The 13,460-nt window shown below is 49.4% G+C and overlaps 2 long non-coding RNA genes across 2 annotated transcripts; both read left to right on the top strand.

The window, feature by feature from the left end:
- Positions 1–748: 748 nt before the first annotated feature.
- On the top strand, positions 749–6,813 carry LOC122907696. The gene is made up of 5 exons (XR_006384743.1): positions 749–907; positions 1,120–1,237; positions 6,191–6,249; positions 6,350–6,527; positions 6,782–6,813. It is a non-coding gene; the product is annotated as an uncharacterized LOC122907696 (long non-coding RNA).
- A 40-nt stretch (positions 6,814–6,853) lies between these two features.
- On the top strand, positions 6,854–13,142 carry LOC122907695. The gene is made up of 3 exons (XR_006384742.1): positions 6,854–6,893; positions 7,841–8,061; positions 12,491–13,142. It is a non-coding gene; the product is annotated as an uncharacterized LOC122907695 (long non-coding RNA).
- The last annotated feature ends 318 nt before the right edge of the window (positions 13,143–13,460 follow it).

Raw genomic sequence — 13,460 nt, 5'->3', positions numbered from 1 at the left:
ATGGGGCCATGTAAAGTAAGATTATGACAGCATCACAAGTAACCAGCTGAGACCAAAAAAAGAAAAGCAGTGAGTACAGGGGTCTTCCCCCCAATTCAGCCAGGGCTGCTTCTTCCCACTTGAAGGATTTATACTCTTTATTCATTCTGCCATCTACTTCCTTCAAGTAACGCATTCTGAAACCTACCCATTACCCAAGAAAAGCTAAGACCAGGAACTGACCAACCCCTACTCCAGTGTGCAGATGGATGGACCAGCAATGGTCTGTGAGTGGTTCAGAAGAGCAACTGGCACCGATTCGTTACTAGGCATATTACTAGGTGTCGATGCTTATTGATCCCTGAGGTGCTAAGCACTAAGCTGTGTGTTTTGATGCATTCCCTCTGTAATTTATAGCTACTGCAGGAGGTGGGATTATTATCTTGATTTCAAAGAGACTGATGCTCAAACAAGTTAAGGACTACTTGACTGCAAATTATTTCCTCTCGTCTCCACACATCAGTGGTTTTCAAGTTATGGTCCCTGGACCAGCAGCCTTAGCCTCACTGGGAACTTACTAGAAATGCAAGTGCTGGAGGGCCCCATTTGGACCTCCTGAATATGAACTCTTTGGGCAGAGTCTAGCACTCACTGCCAGGAGATCCTCATGCATGCACAAGTTGGAAAACCATTGCCCTACATTAACCCCCTCCCTCCGAGATCCAGGCATGCCAAAATAATCTCATTTTCTCTCGTAATAGGATGTCCAGAGTGGCAGACGAAGGACATACCCTGTCTCGGGAGTGCAGTAAAGCCTTTGATCTACTTCTTAAGAAATCTTCGAGGACAATGTAGGAGAACACGGAGGAGACTGGTGAAGGAGGCAGGACACAGCATGAGGGGTCACTCCAGTTCTCCAGAGGCACAGGTAGGACGAGTGACAGTTACACAAATCTGGCAGGAGGTCTCTACTGATGAGCCACAGAGTTCTAACTGGTTTGACCGTTTAGTCAGTGGTGTGGAAGATGGTATAAGCTCGGTTCAGTAGGTGTCACAGAGCTGGGGGAGATGGCAAGCACAATGGATAACAAAACGCAGACCCAACATGATTTTGACTAACCACCGTGTATGGTTGTGTAGTCTGTTCCCTCCCCAGGTGCACCGTACAGGTTGAGGGACTATATGGGAGCTGAAATGAAGGCACTCTACTCAGTTTTAGCCACGGGAAGAAGAACACTTTTTGAAGTTCATCTTGAAGGTATTTTATGAACTTGCAGCTGTGCTGACCCTTTATTTATTTTTTAACTGGGGTAAGATATATACAATATAAAAACTGCTAATCATGTAAAAAATTTTTAATTATGGTAAAACAGATGCTGTAAAATTTACCATTTTAATAACTTCTGATTGTATGGTTCAGTGACATTAAGTACATTCACATTTTGTGCAATCATCAGCAATACCTATTTCCAAAACATTTTCATCATCCTAAACAGAAACTGCACCCAGTAAGCAATAATCCCTCATTTTCCCCTTCCCTCAGCCCCTGGTAACCTCCAGCCTCTTTTCTGTCTCTAAGAATGTTCCTATTCTAGATATTCTGTGTGAGTGGAATCATACAATATTTGTCCCTTTGTATTCAGCTTACTTCTCTTAGCATAATGCCTTCAAGTTTTATCCATGTTGTAGCAGGCATCAGAACTTCGTTTCTTTTTATGGCTGGATAATATTCTCTTGTACATATGACCCATGATTTATTTATAGATTCATCTGTTGATGGACACTCAGGCTGTATCTGCCTTTTAACTATTGTGAAGGATGTTGTAATGAACATGGGTATGCAAGTATCTGTTTGAGTCCCTATTTTCAGTTCTTAGGGGTATATACCTATGAGTAGAATTCCTGGATCATAAGGTAATTCTTTAGTTTTTGGAAGGACTGCCAAACTATTTTATACAGTGGCTGCACCATTTGAGATTCCCAGCAGATACACAAACACTCCAGTTTCTCCATATCCTTGCCAACACTTGGCTGTTTTTTAATTCTAGTGATCCTAGCAGATATGAAGTAGTATCTAATAGGATTTTGACAGGCATTTCCCTAATGATTAATAATAATGAACACTTTTTCTCATGTGCTTTTTGGTTATTTATCTTCTTTGGAGAACTATTTATTCATGATCCTTTGCCCGTTTAATTAAGAAAATTCTTTTTAGAGAGAGAGAGCATGTATGCACTGGGAAGGGAGGGGCAGAGGGGGAAAAAGAAACTTAAGCAGGCTCCATGCTCAATGCTCAGTGGAGCCCAGTGAGGGGGTTCCATCTCATGACTCTGAGATCATGAACTGAAATCAAGAGTCAGATGCTTAACCAACAGAGCCATCCACGTGCCCCTCCTTTGCCCCACTGGCTCAGTTGGAAGAACACAGTCTCTTGATCTTGGGGTTCTGAGCTTGAGTGCCATGCAGAATGTGGAGATCATTTAAAGAAATAAACCTTTTAAAAAAGATTTTATTTACCTGAAAGCAGACAGTGTGTATGAATACAGGGGAGGGACAGAGGGAGAGGGAGAAGCAGACTCCCCACTGAGTAGGAAGCCCAATGTGGGGCCCAATCCCAGGACCCTGGGATTATGACCTGAGCCGAAGGCAGATGCTTAACCAACTGAGCCACCCAGGTGTCCCTCAAAATAAAATTTTTAAAAATCTGGAGATAGTGAGAGACAGCCCAGACTAATCTGACTCCCTGGATCCAGTTATGCCTAAAGTCCACTCCTGTTTTTATCAGTTATGTGAGCAACAAATTTCTTTTTTGGCTTAAGCTAATTTGAACTGGGCTTCTGTCCGTTGGAGCCAAAACAGCCCTGATCAACATAGCTTTCTGCAGGGCAGCTGTGTGGATTAAAAGAAATCATACTATAAATTACCTCCCACCTAGCAGGCATTCTGTGAGAGAGTAACAAGCCTGCCTGGGTTTCTAGTGTACCCATACCAGCAACAGTGGCAGATGGAAGGTGTATTTAGTGTAGGTGTATGAGGGAAGTGAGCATTTGATCCCAGCTGAGCCAAACTGTTTCTCTGGGTTGTTCTCAGGGCCACTAAGCTGATTTCCATAGCCAAGCTCCCTGTCCCACGAAGAAGCCCTTGTGTGGTAAGAAGGAATGAAACTGACTTGCAAAGAAAAAAAAATGAAAGGAGACCAACAGTGTTCAAACCCAGGACATGTGTGTCCCTGGCTATCAGCATTCTGAAGTCTGGCTGCTCCCCTCCCCTGTACTTCTAAGTACCATAGGCTCCACTAAACTGTTCCTTCTTTTCAGCTTGAACTGGATTTTTGTCCCTTGCCACTGAAGGATTCCGATTGTTCCCAGAGGCCAGCCAAGGCTATGAAAGACCCACTGGGTCAGCTCTGCAGCTGGGATGGTCTGTCCCTCCTTCCTGGCATGAGAAAAGCCAACATCCTTTCCTGTCAAGTAGCTCTCACATCCAGGGTCTGAGGCAGACGGGGTCCTGGAGGGGGACAGGCAGGGACGATGCAGGGCACTGACATCACTTCTACTGCCCTCTCCAATTGCCACCTTGCAAATCCTTGACTAAGCAGTTACCTTGTCTATGAACAGTGTCCTGACAGGTGGGCCTATTAGGTAATGACTGCATGGTGAACAAACTTGCCTCCCCCATCTTCTGTCTAGCTTAGGTGAGAGGGTGAGAGCGTGCATGGTCTGAGCTGACCCACAGTGACAGATTTGACAGGTGGAGGCAGAGTCCAGGCTCGGTGATCTCGGGACTTCTTTCTGAGGCTTCACCATACTCTAGCCTGTGTGCCTAGCCTGGTGCCATCCATGTCTTCATTCATGTGTTACTCAGTGAATGTTTGCTGAGTGGGTGCTAAGTGCTGGGCACTGTGCTAGGAGCAAAACAATGAACAAAACAAAGCTCACACTCTAGTGAGGGGAGACAATAAACAGAGTAAAAAATGCATAGTGTGTCAGATGTCAGTCATGACAACAACAATCAGAGGAGGGCAGGGGGGCTGTGGAGATGTGTCATGACTTGGGACAGGATAGCCTTTCCAAGCAAGAAACGGGGGAGTGAGGTGCAGCGTGCCTGGCATATTCCAAAAATGGCAAGGAATTGCTGGTGGGAGCATAAAATGGTGCAGCCACTTTGGAAAACAGTTTGGCAGTTTCTCAAAAAGTTGAACAGTTACCATTTGACCCAGCAGCTCCATTCCTGAGCATCTACTCAAGAGAAATGGGAACACATGTCCACATAAAGACTTTCACAAGGACCAGAGCAGCATTATTCTCAATAACCAAAAAGTGGAAACAAACCAAATATCCAGGAACAGACGGATGAAGAGACTATGGTATATCCATACAGCAGAGTATTATTCAACCTTACAAAGGAATAAAAGCACTGATACATGTTACAGGGTGGATAAGCCTTGAAAACACTATGTTACATAAAAAAAGCCAGCCGCAAAAAAACCCACAAATTGTATGACTCCATTTATATGAAATGTCCTGAATAGGCGAATCTACAGAGACAGAAAGTAGATTATTGGATGCCAAGGGCTGGGGACAGGGGCACAGTGACTGTTGATATGTCAGGGTTTGGTTTGGGGATGATGGAAATGTTCTGGAATTGGATAGTGGTGATTTGCTGTACAATGTTATGAGTATACTAAAACCCACGGAATTGTTACACTTCAAAGGGTGGATTTTATGCTATGTAAATTATATATTAGTTTTTTTTAAAGAATTAAAAAAAAAACAAGGAGGCCAGTGCCTCTGAGAGAGCAAGGATGAAGCCCGGCACACAACAGTGTAGAAGCTGCTTAATATATATTTGTTAAGTCATGTAAAAGCGAGAATAGTTAAACTCTTCATGGCCTCTGCTTTGTTCACCATGGGGGAGAGACTTCTGGCTCCCCACGCAGTGAAAAGCAGGCCTGGCTAGTTCTGGTGTGTGGACAGTGAAGGTTCTCATGCAAATCCTTCTTGCGGGGAAGGACCAGTGACCTCTGGGGAGGAGCCACCTAAAAGAAGAAAGAGACAAGTGATTTAGAATGAACCGTTGCAAGCTCCATGTTCGGCTTCCCTGGGCTTGTCCTTCACTTTTCCTGTTTGTGGAGCCCACACTGGGCTCTCTGAACCTCAGTGTTTCTGTCAATGGGGGAGAAGGAAATTGTCCCTTAGCCCTGGCCCAGGACTTAAAGGAAGCAGAGGAAGCAGTGCCTTTGTGTGATGGGGAGGAGACTTCTGAGCCTCTGAAGTGAAGCCTTGTGACCCAGGCCAGAGTCTGACCCCTAGATCCTGAAAGAAGCTGCCAGTGTGGCATCTGGGGGAGAAGACACAGTAAGCTGAATGTACCTTCCCCAGCATGTCTCCAAGGGAGGAGTCCTGGGAAAGCTAAGTTCCCACCAGTGAGTTGGGGGAGTACGGAAGGTTTGGAAGACAGGCATTGTCTAGAAAAACACGTGGGAAGTCAGCATGCAAGGCCATGAGACAGGTCCTGAGGATAAGCTATACAGATGCCACAAGCCAGCCTGAGGCTCAGGCTCTGCCAGGACGAGGGTCCAGCCTCTGTGTAAGGAAAGAAAAGGTGGGGGTGATGCAGGGAAAACCAGGAACCACCATGCAGGGTGGAGCAGGGCAGGGGGTACCAGGGACCAGAGTCTACTCCTGGGCCCTTGGGGAGGATAAAGAGTATAACCATTCTGGTAAATGCATTGGTTCCTTAAAACTTAGGACAACCTAGTAGGGACAGGGGGATGTTCTCATTAACTGTTTCACAGGTGAGGAAACATTCTGTTCAGAGGGGGAGCCACTTGCCCAAGGTGACCCAGCTAAGGGATGGCAGAGCTAGAAGGACATCAGTTCCCTCTGACCCCACAGTCGAAGCTCTTCCCACTCTTCCCCCTAGTAAACAGAGAAAGAACTGAAAACAGCCCTCAGTAGGGCACACAGGGAGCCACCTGGCCTTCCAGCCTTATCACAGGCCTTGGCTCCATTGATTCTCCCCTAGGTGGGGCTGAAGAGAAGATGGGGCATGGTAGGGTGAGGGGGGTATGGGGATGGGGTCATGACCCCCAGAGAAAGGCTGGATATGCCCCAGGCTCTTGTCCCAGCACTGTGGCCAGGCAAGCAAGGAGTTTCAGTTTGGGGGCTCCAAGGAGACCCTCTAAGGAACCAGATCCTTTCCTTTCCAGGTCTTCCAGCTACCTCTGCCCTCCTGGACCTACCCTCCTCTCAGGGCTGCTTGCTCTGAGTAAGTTCACATCTTTTCCTGAGCTGGGGGTGGTGCCCCCTTCCCTGCACAAGCCCAGCCCTTTGCCCCTGTGCTCTTGAAATGTCTCGCATCTTCTTAGGGCACCTTTCCATGAAGTCTTCCTCACCTTCTGGCAATGTTCTCTTCCGTGCGTTAAACATCTCCCCTGTGCCAGAAGCCCAAATCCAGCCCCAAATATCTGGCCTGAGGAGCCATCGCCAGCAGAGAGGGATATACCAGGACTGTGGGAGCCCAGGATTGGAGGAAGGAAAACTCAGGTAAGGCACGATGAAGTGAAGGATTTTTGGCCTAAGCCCTAGAAAATAATGAAATACTCAGAGGACATGGGAGAAGGGGCAGAAGGTCATTCCAGGCAGAAGGAATGAGGATGTCTCGGAGGATGAACAGCCCAAAGCTGTTTATTCTCACCTCCCTGTGGACTTGCCACATTTTTTTTTTTTTTAATTTTTGTGGGGTCGGGGAGGAGCAAGATGATGGACAAGTAGGAGACCTAAATATCATCGGGTCCCAGGAGTTCAGCTGGAGAGTTATCAAACCATTCTGAACACCTACAAACTCAACGGAAGATCGAAGAGAAGAAGAGCAGCAATTCCAGGAACAGAAAAGCGACCACTTTCTGGAAGGTAGGACGTGCGGAGAAGTGAATCCGAGGCATATGTGAGAAGATAGACTGTGGGGGCGGGGCCAGCTCCTGGCAAGCAGTAGAGCAGCAGAGCACAAAATTGTTACTTTTAGAAGTCGGCTCCACTGCGGGGTCTCACTCCAGAGGCTAAGAAGGAAAAATCTTAAAAAAAAAAAAAAAAAAAAAAAAGTCTCATGCTTTACTGACTTAGCCAACCAGGTACCCCTATTTGGGGCGCCTGGGTGGCTCAGTGGGTTAAAGCCGCTGCTTTCGGCTCAGGTCATGATCCCAGGGTCCTGGGATCGAGGCTCGTATCGGGCTCTCTGCTCAGCGGGGCGCCTGCTTCTTCCTCTCTCTCTGCCTGCCTCTCTGCCTACTTGTGATCTCTGTCAGATAAATAAATAAAAAATCTTAAAAAAAAAAAAAAAAAAAAAACAGAGGCTAAGAAGGGGCGGAACCTCACGGGGACAATGTAGTCTCCGGAAGACCAGGGGTGTCTGTGGGGCAGAGCCCCCAGGTATCAGAGTGGGGAAGCCAGCTGCTAAGACAGAGCCAAGGAGGGGGCTTTCAGCTCAGGGTTACCTTAAACTGGTGATCTGAGGCACAGTCCGACCACTGCTCTTCAAGCAGGGACCTCACAAGTGGCAGATCCAGGGAGACCCCCCACTCCTCCTCTGGGTGATAAGGAAAATCTGTGTTCTGAGCTGGCTGACCAATCCAGCAGGGGAATCCCAGTCCCATTCCAGGCTTTCCCCTAGCCCCATTGGCCACAGCAGCAAGAGGGCCACAGATAGAGAAGTACAAGTGTGTAAGATACCCCCTTTGTTTGTGCTCGAGGCTCAGACCTTGAGAGACTACTCTCTCCTGGGCCTGCTAGCATAAAATAAATCTCCGGTCCTCCAAGGTCTCTGAGTGCCGCTTTTTTTTTTTTTTTTTTTTTTTTGCCAGGATCCAGTCTACAGTCATAACATTTGTTCCCTGGCCAGGAAACCCAGCCACACTGGCCCACTGTTGCCACCAGCTTGGGAACAACAGCAGAGCAATGATGGAACAAGGGTCATAACACCCTAGGTTAGGCGCACCCTGCCTAATCTTTGGCAGTCTCCCACCCGCTTGCCTCGGAGCAGCCCAGCTCCGCTGTTCCCGCCGGACTCCAGGAGATTTGGCAGGTGAGGACGTGGTTCTGATGTCGGATTCCTGTCAGGCCTGGGGCCCCAGGACCAGTCAGACCCACCTGGCAGGGTGAAAGCGGGAGCTTGACCACCTCCCAGAGACCTCCAAGGTCTCACAGAAAATCCCCAAAAGGGGGATCAGAAAGGAATTTTCAAAAGGAATTCCACAGGTAGGGCCTCCCAAGGGGGAAGGAACTATAATAACTTTGGTATGAATGAATGTACAGTTTGACCTGGCGATTCTGTAGCTCCACTCTATTGAGACTACGGAGTCTGAGTGGGCCCCAACCTGTTTCCGTGGTGACCTCAAAGGTTCTAGGGAGAGCCCTTTGGGGTGCCAGTCCAGGGTTTATACAGATTCGCTACAGCTAAGAGGCACCCAAGTCTCCTCTGCGAGGGTGGACAGGCCGGCATCTGATTGTTCTCTCCTCTGGAGGGGTACCCACACTTTATCTGTCTCTGTGCCACACCGCACAGGGGAGTGTCACTATGGGATCAAGGCAGAGTAAACCTACAGTCCTAGATTGTATGATCAAAATTTCAGAAAAGGGTTTTCAAAAGACTATGGAGTTAACATGCATCCTGAAATTGAGAACTCTGTGAGTTAGAATGACCCACCTTTAATGTCGGATGGCCTTCAGAAGGGACACTGGATGTCCCAACAGTTAGTCGGGTGTGACAAGTTGTAACAGGGGTGCCAGAACACCCCAACCACTTTCTGCACATTAACTCCTGGCTAGGAATTTCCCAGACCCTCTCCTCTGGGTGCGATTTGCTTGCAATAGGCAGGGACAGGCCAGGGTCTTAACTGCCTCATCCAAGCAGCCCAAAAAGACCAACAGAAGCCCCAGCCTTCACAGATCTTAGCTGGAGATCCCAAGGATAAACCGATCCTGGCCCCTCCGTACGCACCCCAATGCCATCTATACCTGGCCCCCTCCAGTTCCAGACACTCCGTCTCCCCAGCACCCCAGGCCCAGAGGATCCACTTTCTCTGGGACCAGCAGCCAGGATGCACCCTGGGCCTGACCAAATGCCCTCCAAGTGCCAGTACAAGAGAAGCAAGAACCCGAGAGGCACAATAAAGACAGATAGTCCAGCCTGGCCATTCCGTGATGTATTGTCAAACTTTCTCCACCACCGGCCCCCTCAACTGAACACATGAGCCCACCTGTTCATTCTGGGAAAGAGTTTTCAGAGTCGCCCTATTGGCAGGTCTATAAGGCAGAGAGGCTCCAACCACCGAAAGGAGGGAACCCAAAATCCCCTTGGCCAAGGATCAATGTCCCTACTGTAAAGAAGAGGGGCATTAAAAAATAATAAGTGTGTCGCAACTGGGAAAAGGCTCAAAAGCCTTCAGCTACAAGGAAAAACCCCCAAAAGGGGACCTTTTAGGCCTTGCAGAAATAGACTCAGACTGAGGGGGACCAGGCTGTCTTCTTCTTGGCCCCCATGAGCCCACAGTCAGAATAAAAATAGGGGGTCAACCAGTGACTTTCATGGTTCATACTGGGGCCAAGTACTCTGTTGTCACCTCCCCAGAGGCCCTTTTTCAGCAAAGAGGTCTGCAACCATCGTTGGGGCTACTGGGACACAGACAATACAATAGCACTTCTGCCAGGCTCACCAGTGTAAACTCAGGGGCCACAAGGTCCAACATGAATTCCTTTATCTACCTGATTGCCCCATCCCCCTCCTGGGCCAAGATATACTCTCTTAAGCTTGGGGCTCAGATACACTTTGAGCCCACCGGGCACACCAGCCCGGTGGGCTCAAACCCAGAGCAAAAGGAGATGGGGGTCTCTGGTACTAGCAATTACCACACCAAGAAATAATGGAGAGAATTCTGCACCCAGGCCCAGCCGAATGGCCTGACAGAGTTCAGGTTCACCTACAGTATGGGCTAAAGACAACCCAACCCACCTGGACTAGCCCAGAATCAGGCCCCTATCACTGTTAAACTGATCCCAGGAGCCCAACCCCAGAGGCAAAGGCAATACTCCCTCAGACAAAAAGCTGAGATTGGCATTCAAGAACATCTGGCCAAACTTACAGAAGCAGGTATCCTAATCGAGTGCCAGTTGGCCTGAAATACCCTACTCCTGCCAGTTAAGAAGCCAGGAGGGAGATATCAACCAATCTAAGACCTGCGGGCCATCAACAAGCGTAGCCGTCTCCCTGTACCCGGTGGTCCCAAATCCATGCACCTGCCTCCAGTATGTGGACGATCTCCTCGCCAGTGACACACAAGAAGACTGCATGAAAGGCACAAAGGCCCTCCCACAGCTCCTGTCAGACCTGGGGTACCACGTCTCATGGAAGAAGGCACAAATCTGCCAACAACAGGTCTGTTATCTTGGTTTCCTCCTTACCCAAGGGAAAGCAGAACGAGGGCCAGAGGGGAAAAAAGTCATCTCCTTGCCACAGCCCCAGACAAAAAGGGGCCTATGAGAATTCCTGGGGGCTACAGGATTCTCCTGCATCTGGATTCCTGGGTTCTTGGCCATAGCAAGACCCCTCTGTAATCTCTTGGGGGACTAAATCGAGAACCTCTGCCTGAAACAGCAGAAGCCACCTGCACGAGGCCGGCTCCAGCCCTGGGCCTACCAAATATTAAAAAGGCACCAACAGCCGCAGTCCTACTCAGTAAGGAGGCAGACAAGCTCAACCTGGGGCAAGAACTTAACGTCAAGGTCCCTCATGCAGTTACGACCTTCAAGAACACACAGGGGCACCGCTTCCTTTCCAGCTGTGAACTAGCACAATACCAAGGGCTCCTCTGCAAAACATCCTTGGGTCACCCTTAAAACAGTAAGGACATTAAACCCAGCAACATTTCTCCCCAAGGAAGAGGGGGAACCAGATCATACCTGCTCCAAAGTAACTGGTAAAGGCTTACACGAGCCATCCAGACTTATGGGATCAAGCCACTAAAAATTCCAGAGCTCACACCATTCAGAGACGGCAGCAGTTATCTACAAGAAGGTGCCCAAAAAGCGGGTCCTAGGACTGAAGTCCTAGAAGGTAAGGCATTACCAGCTGGATGGTCAGCACAGGGGCTGAACTATACACCTTCTCCCGAGCCCTCACCCTCAGTGAAGGCAAGCCCGTCAACATCCAGTGATTCTCGGTACACCTTTGCTACTGGGCCTCTACAGGGGGCCGGCTATAAGGAGAGGGACTCCTAACTGCTGCAGAAAAGGCTGTCAAAAACAAGAGATACTGAAACTCCTCGAAGCTACCTGACTTGCAAAGGAAACAGCAATCCCGCACCGTAAGGGACACCAAAAAAGAGACAACCACATAGCGCAGGCAAATCATCTGGCAGATGAGGCTGCCAAGACCACAGCCAGTAAGGACACGGGCAGAGCCCCTTCCCTCACCAGGGCCCTGACCCCCAGAAGAAGTCCCTCCACCCAGTTACACTAAACAGAAAAAAAATGGGCCACGGCTAAGGGGGCCACCCTGACTAAAAAGAGATGGTGGGTAATACCAGACAGGCACACTTTCATCCCAACAATAGGAGGGCATCTAGTCAAGAAGTAGCACCAGCTCCCCCACCTGGAAAAAAACGCATTAGTGCTTCCTCCAGAAGCACTGCTACATCTGCCAGCTGCCAGCCCTGGGCCCAGCAACCAGGGAGCAAGGCACAACCTGTGCTAAATGTCATGCTCGGCCTGCACCAAAGCCCCCGCCAGGTGTCCAGAGGATGGGGGTAAGCCCTTTCAAAAATCTAGAAAGAAATTCACAGACGTCCAGCCAAGCAGGGGTTTCAGATGGCTCCTAGTAATGAAGTGCCTATTCTCTGGATGGGTCAAGGCCATCCCAAACAGGACACAGCAAAGCCGGAAAGGAGCCAAAGTTGTCTTGGGGGTGCTCGTGCCCCGGCTTGGCCTGCCATTAGCAATCCATAGTAACTATGGGCCCGCATTTGTAGCAGACATTGTTCAGGTCTTAACCAAGTTTCTCAACATTACCTGGAGGCTCCACACCACCTACTGACCCCAAAGCTCAGGGAAAGTAGAGCAGATGAATCGCACCCTCAAGGGAACTTTAGCAAAGTTTTGTCAGGAGACTAACCTCCCATGACCGGATCTGCTACCCCTGGCCCTCCGTGCCCGCTGCACAGCCAGGATGCTAGGTTACTGCCCTTCCAAATCAGTGTATGAACGGCCTCCCCCGTGCCTGGGGAGCCTTCCAGTAAACCTACATCAAACTGGGGATAAAAAAATTAAAAAAACAACTTCAGGAGCTGGGGGCCACCCTAAATAAATCACAAAGGTACCATTGAGAGGGCCCCAGTCTCCTTAGGGGGGCACTCCTTCCAGGCAGAGACTCAGTCTGCGTCAAAAATTGGAAAAGGAACTCTTCAAACCATAGTGGACAGGGCCTCACTCTGTTGTTCTAACACTCTCCTGCCCTTAAGGTCTCAGCTGTCACCCATGGGTCCACCACTCCAGAGTAAAAAAGCCCATCACCTGGATGAGAAGCCACAACAGTGGAAAGTCCAGCCAAACCTGGCAGACCTGCTCCGGCTTCGCCTCCAATGAGAACCCACTGACTGCCCGGCGTCATCCCTGCTTCTCACTGGCACGATATTCCTCATTCTAGGGGTCAGACTCTACACCGTTGTCCCCTTCTGACTAGACATTCCCCCAGAGACTTGCCGTTGTTATTGTTTACCAGATGACCCTAGGCTCTTTTACTGCCCTTACTTGTTCGCAGGTTTTCTCTGCTGTTGGGCTCGCCATAATGGCTCCCTCTAACTAAGGCGTGGGCCCCACTTGTATTGGCCCTCTGCTCTCTACCCCTACAGGCATTCCACTGTTGTTTTCCCAACCCCAGTCAGTCCTGGTCTTCTGCTACCTGGTGTGTTCCTCCTCCCTGCCTTTAGCTCACCCAACCCGGCAGTGGAGGGCAAACACCCACACGATCAATCATGCATGCCTGTCCGTCTCTTACCCGATCTTTCAGTCCTCCCCGGGAGCGATGCTCCACTTATACAAAAACCTCCTAGCCGCCCTGACACACCCCCATGGCCCTTCCCCTTCTTGTGAGCCTGTTGGCCATGTCAGGAGCTGCCCTAACACCAATGGCATGAAAACGTCACAGGTTCAGCACCAGGGACTAACTCAACAACTCATGGCCCTGACCCTGCAGCACTAACCTGATTCGCCAGCTTCAGTGTCCTCCAAAACAGGCGTGGACTCGACTGACTCATAGCCGCACAAGGGGGACTCTGCCTCTTCTTACAGGAAAAATTTGTTTCTGTGCTCATGATTCGGGGGTAGTCCAAGGAACTCTAACCCAATTGCAGGAACGAGTAATTTGCCAGTGGGAGGCACTCCAGCAGGCAACTTCGTGAGATTCCCTCTCACAACAGTTCCCTTGGTTTG

Source organism: Neovison vison, chromosome 5, assembly GCF_020171115.1.
Source record: "Neovison vison isolate M4711 chromosome 5, ASM_NN_V1, whole genome shotgun sequence".
Classification (NCBI taxonomy): domain Eukaryota; kingdom Metazoa; phylum Chordata; class Mammalia; order Carnivora; family Mustelidae; genus Neogale; species Neogale vison.
This window is presented reverse-complemented; position numbering and strand designations above follow the sequence as displayed.